At 42.4% G+C, this 7,665-nt stretch overlaps 1 pseudogene; it reads right to left on the reverse strand.

The window, feature by feature from the left end:
* Positions 1-1,139: 1,139 nt before the first annotated feature.
* On the reverse strand, positions 1,140-2,249 carry LOC133047077 (DNA-directed RNA polymerase II subunit GRINL1A-like; annotated as a pseudogene).
* Positions 2,250-7,665: the final 5,416 nt, after the last annotated feature.

A 7,665-nucleotide genomic window follows, 5' to 3' on the forward strand; every position in this document is an offset into this window, starting at 1 on the left:
AAGAACTGTACAAAAAGGTCTTAATGACTGGGATAATCATGGTGGTGTAATCACTTGCATAACAGGCAGACATGCTGGAGTCTGAAGTCAAGTGGGCCTTAGGAAGCATTAGTTTGAGCAAAGCTAGTGGAGTTGATGGAATTCCAGCTGAGCTATTCCAAATCTTAAAAGATGATGCTGTTAAGTGCTGCACTCAATATGCCAGCAAATTTGGAAAACTCAGCAGTGGCCACAGGACTGGAAAAGGTCTGCTTTTATTCCAACCCCAAAGATGGGCAATGCCAAAGAACCTTCAAACTATGGGACTGAACTCCTTCATACCTCTATACATATAACTATAAATATCTCTACACATCTAGATACAAAAATCTCTATACATATAATTAGAAAGGTCTCTATACATATGATTGTAATGATCTATATAACTATAAATATCTATATACATGTTGATATATTAACCGCTTCAAGACCTTAAGCCATCATTCATTTGTTGGAGACCTGCTTACACAGTGAATAATGCAAGCAACAATTTATTAAATAGAACACGTCATATTGCTAGAACCTAATAAGATCATACTACAACAGAGAGAGATAGAAAGCATAAACAATTTTAAACCAAAGAGAACACATGAAAGCAATGATTAGTATAATTACTTGAAATCTGGTCACAATAAACCATCAAGTCCATAGGGGAGCCAGCTGAAGAAGTTAAATTCTGGAAGGTTCAGTTAAAGAGGAAAAGGTTAATGTTTTATCTTTGTTTACAAAGGTATACTTTATCAGTGCATTGATACATATTTGTCGATACCTTGTATCAACCTACACATACTCCTTTGAACTCATGTAGCCTGTTTCATCTTCAGTCATTCCAAACATAGCCCTCTAATCTGTTGCAACTGTTTTTTTCACTGCCAAAATTTAATATAGTGTCATTAAACACAATATTCAAATATTCAACTTTTCAAGCACATGAAAGTTATCATCTGAAAGTGGGCTATTTTTATAGTTTCCTTAGTGTAACTTTACAAAATTGTTTTTCTCAACAATGTCTGACACTGATCTTGATACTTGTTAGGCAGTCTGATGTAAGATGACATCTCAACAGGCAGAGATTTAGGAGATGATCTGAATGCCCATCTTCAGAATTCATCCTCGGATGACTGATCATCATCTTCGTCCCTTACTTCTTGGTATTTCCTTGAAGACTCCCCTTCTGGATTACAGCTCTGCATTTTAGTATTTGGTCTTTCAGCTCGTTTCTGTGCTGTGAGCTCGGCTTGCATCTCCTCATGACTCTGCTCCTGCTGTCTCTGCAGCACCAGCGGCCCCTCTATGGAGAGCAGCTGTGTTGGCAGAAGCAGGGCCGCTGTGATGTCATCGCGATGCTTCCTGTCCCAGCGCCGCCTCTCCTCCGAGGAGACGGGAGACCCTCTCCTCTGACAAGCACTCGATGAATCATGCCTCTGTGAAGGTTATACATTGGTTTTAAATTTATGTGGCGGGGGCATGGGATTTTTGGCTCTCATTTCCAGCACTTCCATGTAATGAGGCTTCTTCTGCAGCCCACTCCAGAGGCTGGCCAAGTTCTCAGGACTCTGGTTTCCTTCTGAGTGATGTTCAGTGGGGTCCGCAATTGTGATCCTTTGTAATCTATCAGTGAACAGGTTGTCTGAGCTGCCAGGATGACCCTCCACTTGACCTAAGGCACAATGCTGAGGGAGACCCTCACTAGCTTCAGATGAGGAAGGCACCCGGGCTCTGCTGCTGGAAGTTGGGTGCTCACTCACTGTGTGTTCAGCCTCAGTTGCCTCAGCATCACCTCTGCGAGTCGGATGTGCCAGTCCCTGTTGTGAGGTTGTTTGAGATGATGTGATGTTAGCTACAGAGGAACAGCCAGGAACTGGTGATGAAGTATCAAGTATCTGGTCAGAATTCTGGGCCTCATCTCTGTCTCCATCAACAACTGCAATTGCTTTTTGCCTCCCCTTACAGTCTAAGCTAACTGTCTAGGATGGTCTAGGATAAAAGAGTTCACTTCTTCCTCTAACTTCTTCACGTTCTGCAATGGCAGCTTTCAGTTTGGCGACAGCATCTGAGATCTTTTTACCTTTATCGGGCAATTTGCAACTTAATTTTACGTTGCGCAAAAGTCTCTCCTGGCGCTTCAACATTTCCCGTAGCTCCGCCAAACTCTGCTCCCCCAAGTCCTCGGGAGTTTGGGGCTGGAAGCCGCGGGGCAGCGAGGACATTCTGCGGGGGCTGAGGCTGGCGAGGCCGTGGGCACTCGGCGTCCTCGGCAGCCCCCGCAGCTGGCGCCAGTTACGCGGGGACTCCGGCGAACGAGCGGGAGTCGCCATTTTCCCCAATCTGTTGCAACTTTGTCCAGTCCTTTTTCTCAATTTTATAACAGAAGGATAGAAACTTCATGTATTTATATAGACCAGTAGAAGATACTAGGATGTCTTAGTCTAATGGGTTTCTTTGGTGGAGGAGGGGGCTTAGAAATAATTTAAAATCTCAACCATTCTTCCTGCTTCATCATTTTCAGATTCCTTTGAGATGCAAAAAGCTTTGGAAGCAGTGTTTAATATAATCTGAATTTGCCAGGTTTTTCTCATTCTGTGTAAATGCAGATCTGAGAGGTAGAATTTGATGGGTACAAAAAGAAAAAAAAAATCTTGAATGTAGGGACATTAGTAGAAATTGGGAAAGGCAATCACAGTGGATCAACTCCACCTCCATCACAAATGTGAACAAGCTTATCTTGATAGTAACATTCACAGTGGAGGAGTTAAAGTGTTATCATGAAAAATTTCTTACAAAAAGGACAGAGGAAAAGTTTTCATGATAGAATACACCTTTCAAAGAGCCTGTAAATTTCAGATAAATGTTTCATTATTTGAAATTTAGAGTTTATTACTTAGTTACAGACTGTTCAAAGAAATGTAGATCAACCTTCTGATTCACAAATCTGATTCACACTCAACAGAACTTAGCTACAGTCATTGTAACTAATCTAAAAAATACTGAGCTACAGATCTGACAAGAAACATTCACTCTCACACATGGAATACCACAATTGTCTTCACATATTGCCTACTATAGTCAGACCCTTAGTTCATAGTCCACATAAACTCATACTGTGGTAATTGATTCAAATCTGAAACCAAGCTTTATTGGAAGGAGGTGGTTTGCCTACCAGCAGTGTAGAAGGTTTGCCTTTTCTCCAGGCCATCTCCAACATTTGTTGTCACCAATGCTTGACAGGAATATAGTAGGCATTTCAATTTATTTGTCAAAATAATGGTTATTTTATTTGGAATATAGTTCATTTCCCATGTTGTCTTTGTTGCAGGTATACAGCAACCAGATTAAGGTATACATTTGTTCCTCAAAAAGTGAAAGTGTTAGTCATTTAGTCATGTCTGACCCTTTGTGACCCCATGGACTGCAACACCCCAGGCTTCCCTGTCCTTCACTATCTCCTGGAGTTTGCTCAAACTTATGCCCATTGAGTCGATGATACCATCCAACCATCTCATCTTCTGTCACCCCTTCTCCTCCTGCCCTCAGTCTTTCCCAGCATCAAGGTCTTTTCCAATGAGTCAGCTCTTCACATCAGGTGGCCAAAGTATTGGAGCTTCAGCATCAGTCATTCCAATGAATACTCAGGGTTGATTTCCTTTAGGATTGACTGGTTTGATCTCCTTGCTGTTCAAGGCAGGTTCCTTATTGCTAGTGCCACCTGGGAACCACTGTAGGCCCTGCCCGTGTCCCCACCAGGGATGAATCCCAGCAGGACATCAGAGCTCAGAGACTTCAGGGCACCCCTGCCCTCAGGACTGGTCTTTTTTTTCCAACCAGCTGCTCGTCAGAGGCCCAGGCACCCCAATCGTGACTCCAACTTCCAAGACTGGAATTGTGGGACAACTTAGGGGTAAGCAAAACCCTCACACACCTGTTCCTGCCTGGGGGCTCAGTCAGTTCAGTTGCTCAGTTGTGTCTGACTCTTTGTGACCCCAGGGACTGCAGCACCCCAGGCTTCACTGTCCATCACCAGCTCCTGGGGCCTAGTCAAACTCACGTCTATCGAGTTGGTAATGCCATCCAGCTATCTCATCATCTGTTGTCGTCTTCTCCTCCTGTCTTCAATCTTTTCCATTAGGGAAAAGCATCAGGTGGTGTAAAAGCTGCACCTGGCAGATCACTGAGAGCTGAGTGTTTCTAGTAGGTATGGGTGGGAGGATGAGGTGTGAGCTTCCTACATCTGCAGGGCCTTCGCATTGCAAAGATCTGTGCATTGTCCCTGGCCAGTCAACTCCGCATGTCATTTTCCCAGGAAGCTGAGACTGAGGATTACCAGGGCAGAGGTCCTCCCCTTGTGTAACTCTCACTCTCACAGTGAGGAACCTGGCCCCCACCATCTGCCGTTCATCTGTATGTTGCTCCTTTCCAGATGACGTGTGCAGAGGTTTCCGCATTATTAGCTACTACACCCTGGAAAGAACCCTGTAAAATCAAGTCCATTGTTTATGGAAGCTCCATTTTGCCTTTAGTCTACAGATTCTGTTCTTTTCCAATGTTAACCTGGCACTTTTTGCCCCATCCCCTACAGTGAGGTTTTTCTATGTGTTTCTATTACAGTTAGATGCAATGTTACATTGTATATTCCCCTGCTACATCCAAAATAATGAAATCAGAGTAGATTTTGATTAACACCTTGGGCTACTGAAATCTGTGGGCTTAGACAAATGCATAGTGACAGATATGCATCCTAAAGTATCACATGGAATCCTTCAAACTCCCCCACCCCATCTTCTGCATATCATCTGTGTAGCTTTGCCTTTCCCAGAATGTCATAGATGGGGTCATATTGTGGGCAGCTCCCTCAGAATGGATTCTTTCACTTAACAATATATATATGTAAGGTTTATCCTTGTCTTTCCATGGGTTGGTGGATCATTGTTTTCTATTGCTGAGTGGTATTCCATTGCATGTGTATGGGAGGAAAAGCAATTTCCCTCTACTCTTCTAGATTCTCAGTTGAGATGTCCCCCTTAAAAAAATAAAAAAATTATCAGGAGAAAACTGGACATTAAATAACATGTATTCCTCCTGTATAAAAGGGAGCAGAGAAACTGAGTTAGTTCCTGAAATATCCAAAGCCATCACCTTAAATGCCATCCTCAGAAATGAAAGAAAGACCTTGGGGGAAGGGGGAAGCTAATTATGACAGGTTATAATACAAAACATAGTGAAAAAGGGTATTATTGTTTGCAGATTTAAGTCAGGACTTCTCCTTTGATAAGAGTTACTTGAAATTTAATTATCTGCCTATTCCTGGTTCAGAGAGGGACATACCCATACAAATGGAGATTTCTCTATTGTAAATGAAGTTCCATATTATTTATTTATTTATTCATCTAGCAAGAGGCCTGCAGTGAGGATTTTACACCTTATTAGAAATGTGAAACCTTAGAAGCATCTTACTGTTTCTTTAATAGCCACAGCACTTATATGTTACCTGTTACAATGAGTGTAAATGTCTTTTTTGAAGTCAGTATAGACCAAGAGATTTCAAAGGTGTAAGGAAGTATGATTTATATGATTCCTTATTAAAGGATTATAGACCACTGTGTACATGAAGTGAATGGAAGTCGAACATGGTAATCAAGCCATATTCTTACTGGAGTGATGTGCTTCCATCCCACCACATTTTAGTTCACAGGTAAATCCTGCAGTCACCTGGCTTCAAGAAATGTTTCCTGCCTTCCAGAAAAAAACAGTGAGAAAGCCATGTCAAAATTCATGCTGTTTTTTTTTTTTTTTTGATTTGCATTTTATCCCAGGGCTTGGACAAAGAGGGCCTAACTGGTTTTTTTACAGTACATTCCAAGGCTTGCTCTAGCATGTTCTATGTATCAACAAGTTGCTGATTATTTTCAACAAATGACAATGATCAGCACTTTATATTTACTATTTGTTGCTTGAGCTGGAATAGTAGTCCATTACTTCATGCTGAAGTGGACATACCTGAAGTAGTACCATAATATGAACAAATTTATAATGTAGCTATCACATCCCATGAATTTGTAATAATTTTTAGTTATACCCATCATAATTGGAGGACTTGGAAACTGACTTGTCTCAGTAATAATTGGAATGTCTAGTATAACATTGCCTTGACTAAGCAATAGATGCTTTTGAGAACTTCTCCTGATATTCTTACTCCTGCTCCTGTCATGAAGAGTAGAAGCTGATGGCAGCAGTTCATTCAATGTATATTGATTCCTAGGTTGGTACAGAAGAGAAGACAATGGCACCCCACTCCAGTACTCTTGCCTGGAAAATCCCATGAATGGAGGAGCCTGGTAGGCTGCCGTCCATGGGGCCGGTAAGAGTCAGACACTGAGCGACTTCACTTTCACTTTTCACTTGCACGCATTGGAGAAGGAAATGGCAACCCACTCCAGTGTTCTTGCCTGGAGAATCCTAGGGACGGGGGAGCCTGGTGGGCTTCTGTCTATGGGGTCGCACAGAGTTGGACATGACTGAAGGGACTTAGCAGCAGCAGGTTGGTACAGAATGTGCCTGCTTATGCAGGAGATGCAAGAGATGTGGGTTCAGTCTCTGGGTTCGGAAGATCCTCTGTAGGAGGCCATGGCAACCCACTGCAGTATCTTTGCCTGGAGCGTCTCATGGACAGAGGACCCTGGTGGGCTACAGTCCACGGGGTCACAAAGAGTCAGACAGAACTGAAAGGACTTGGCACAGCACATGATTAGCTGTAATAGCTGAAATAATGTAGATGGCATGTAAAGAAGTGCCTGCAAGTGAAATTCAATATTTACAGATTTGAAACTTCGGAATTTTTTGCAATATTTTACACCCATAATTATATGACTTCATAGTTGCAGAAGCTATGTATATGAAGGACTGATTGTGTTATATTTATTTTGAGGGAAGGTTTTTTTTTCAAATGTGGTTTGAGATTAGTTCAGTTCAGTCACTCAGTCATGTCCGGCTCTTTGTGACCCCATGGACTGCAGCATGCCAGGCTTCCCTGTCTATCACCAACTCCCGAAGCTTGCTCAAACTCATGTCCATCGAGTCGGTGATGCCATCCAACCATCTCATCCTCTGTCATCCCCTTCTCCTCCTGCCTTCCATCTTTCCCAGCATCAGGGTCTTTCCCAATGAGTCAGTTCTTCACATCAGGTTGCCAAAGTATTGGAGTTTCAGTTTCAGCAACAGTCCTTCCAATGAATATTCAAGACTGATCTCTTTTAGGATGGACTGGTTGAATCTCCTTGCAGTCCAAGGGACTCTCAAGAGTTTTCTCTAAGAAGCATCACTTCTTCGGTGCTCAGCTTTCTTTATAGTCCAACTCTCACATACATACATGACTACTGGAACAACCATAACTTTGACTAGATGGAGCTCTGGTGGCAAAGTAATGTCTGTTTTTTAATATTCTGTCTAGGTTGGTCATAGCTTTACCTCCAAGGAGCAAGTGTCTTTTAATTTTATGACTGTAGCCACCATCTGCAGTGATTTTGGAGCCCAAGAAAATAAAGTCCGTCACTGTTTCCCTTGTTTCTCCATCAATTTGACATGAAGTGATGGGACCGGATGCCATGATATTCATTTCTTGCATGTTGCATT

This window comes from Dama dama, chromosome 26 (assembly GCF_033118175.1).
Source record: "Dama dama isolate Ldn47 chromosome 26, ASM3311817v1, whole genome shotgun sequence".
NCBI lineage: Eukaryota > Metazoa > Chordata > Mammalia > Artiodactyla > Cervidae > Dama > Dama dama.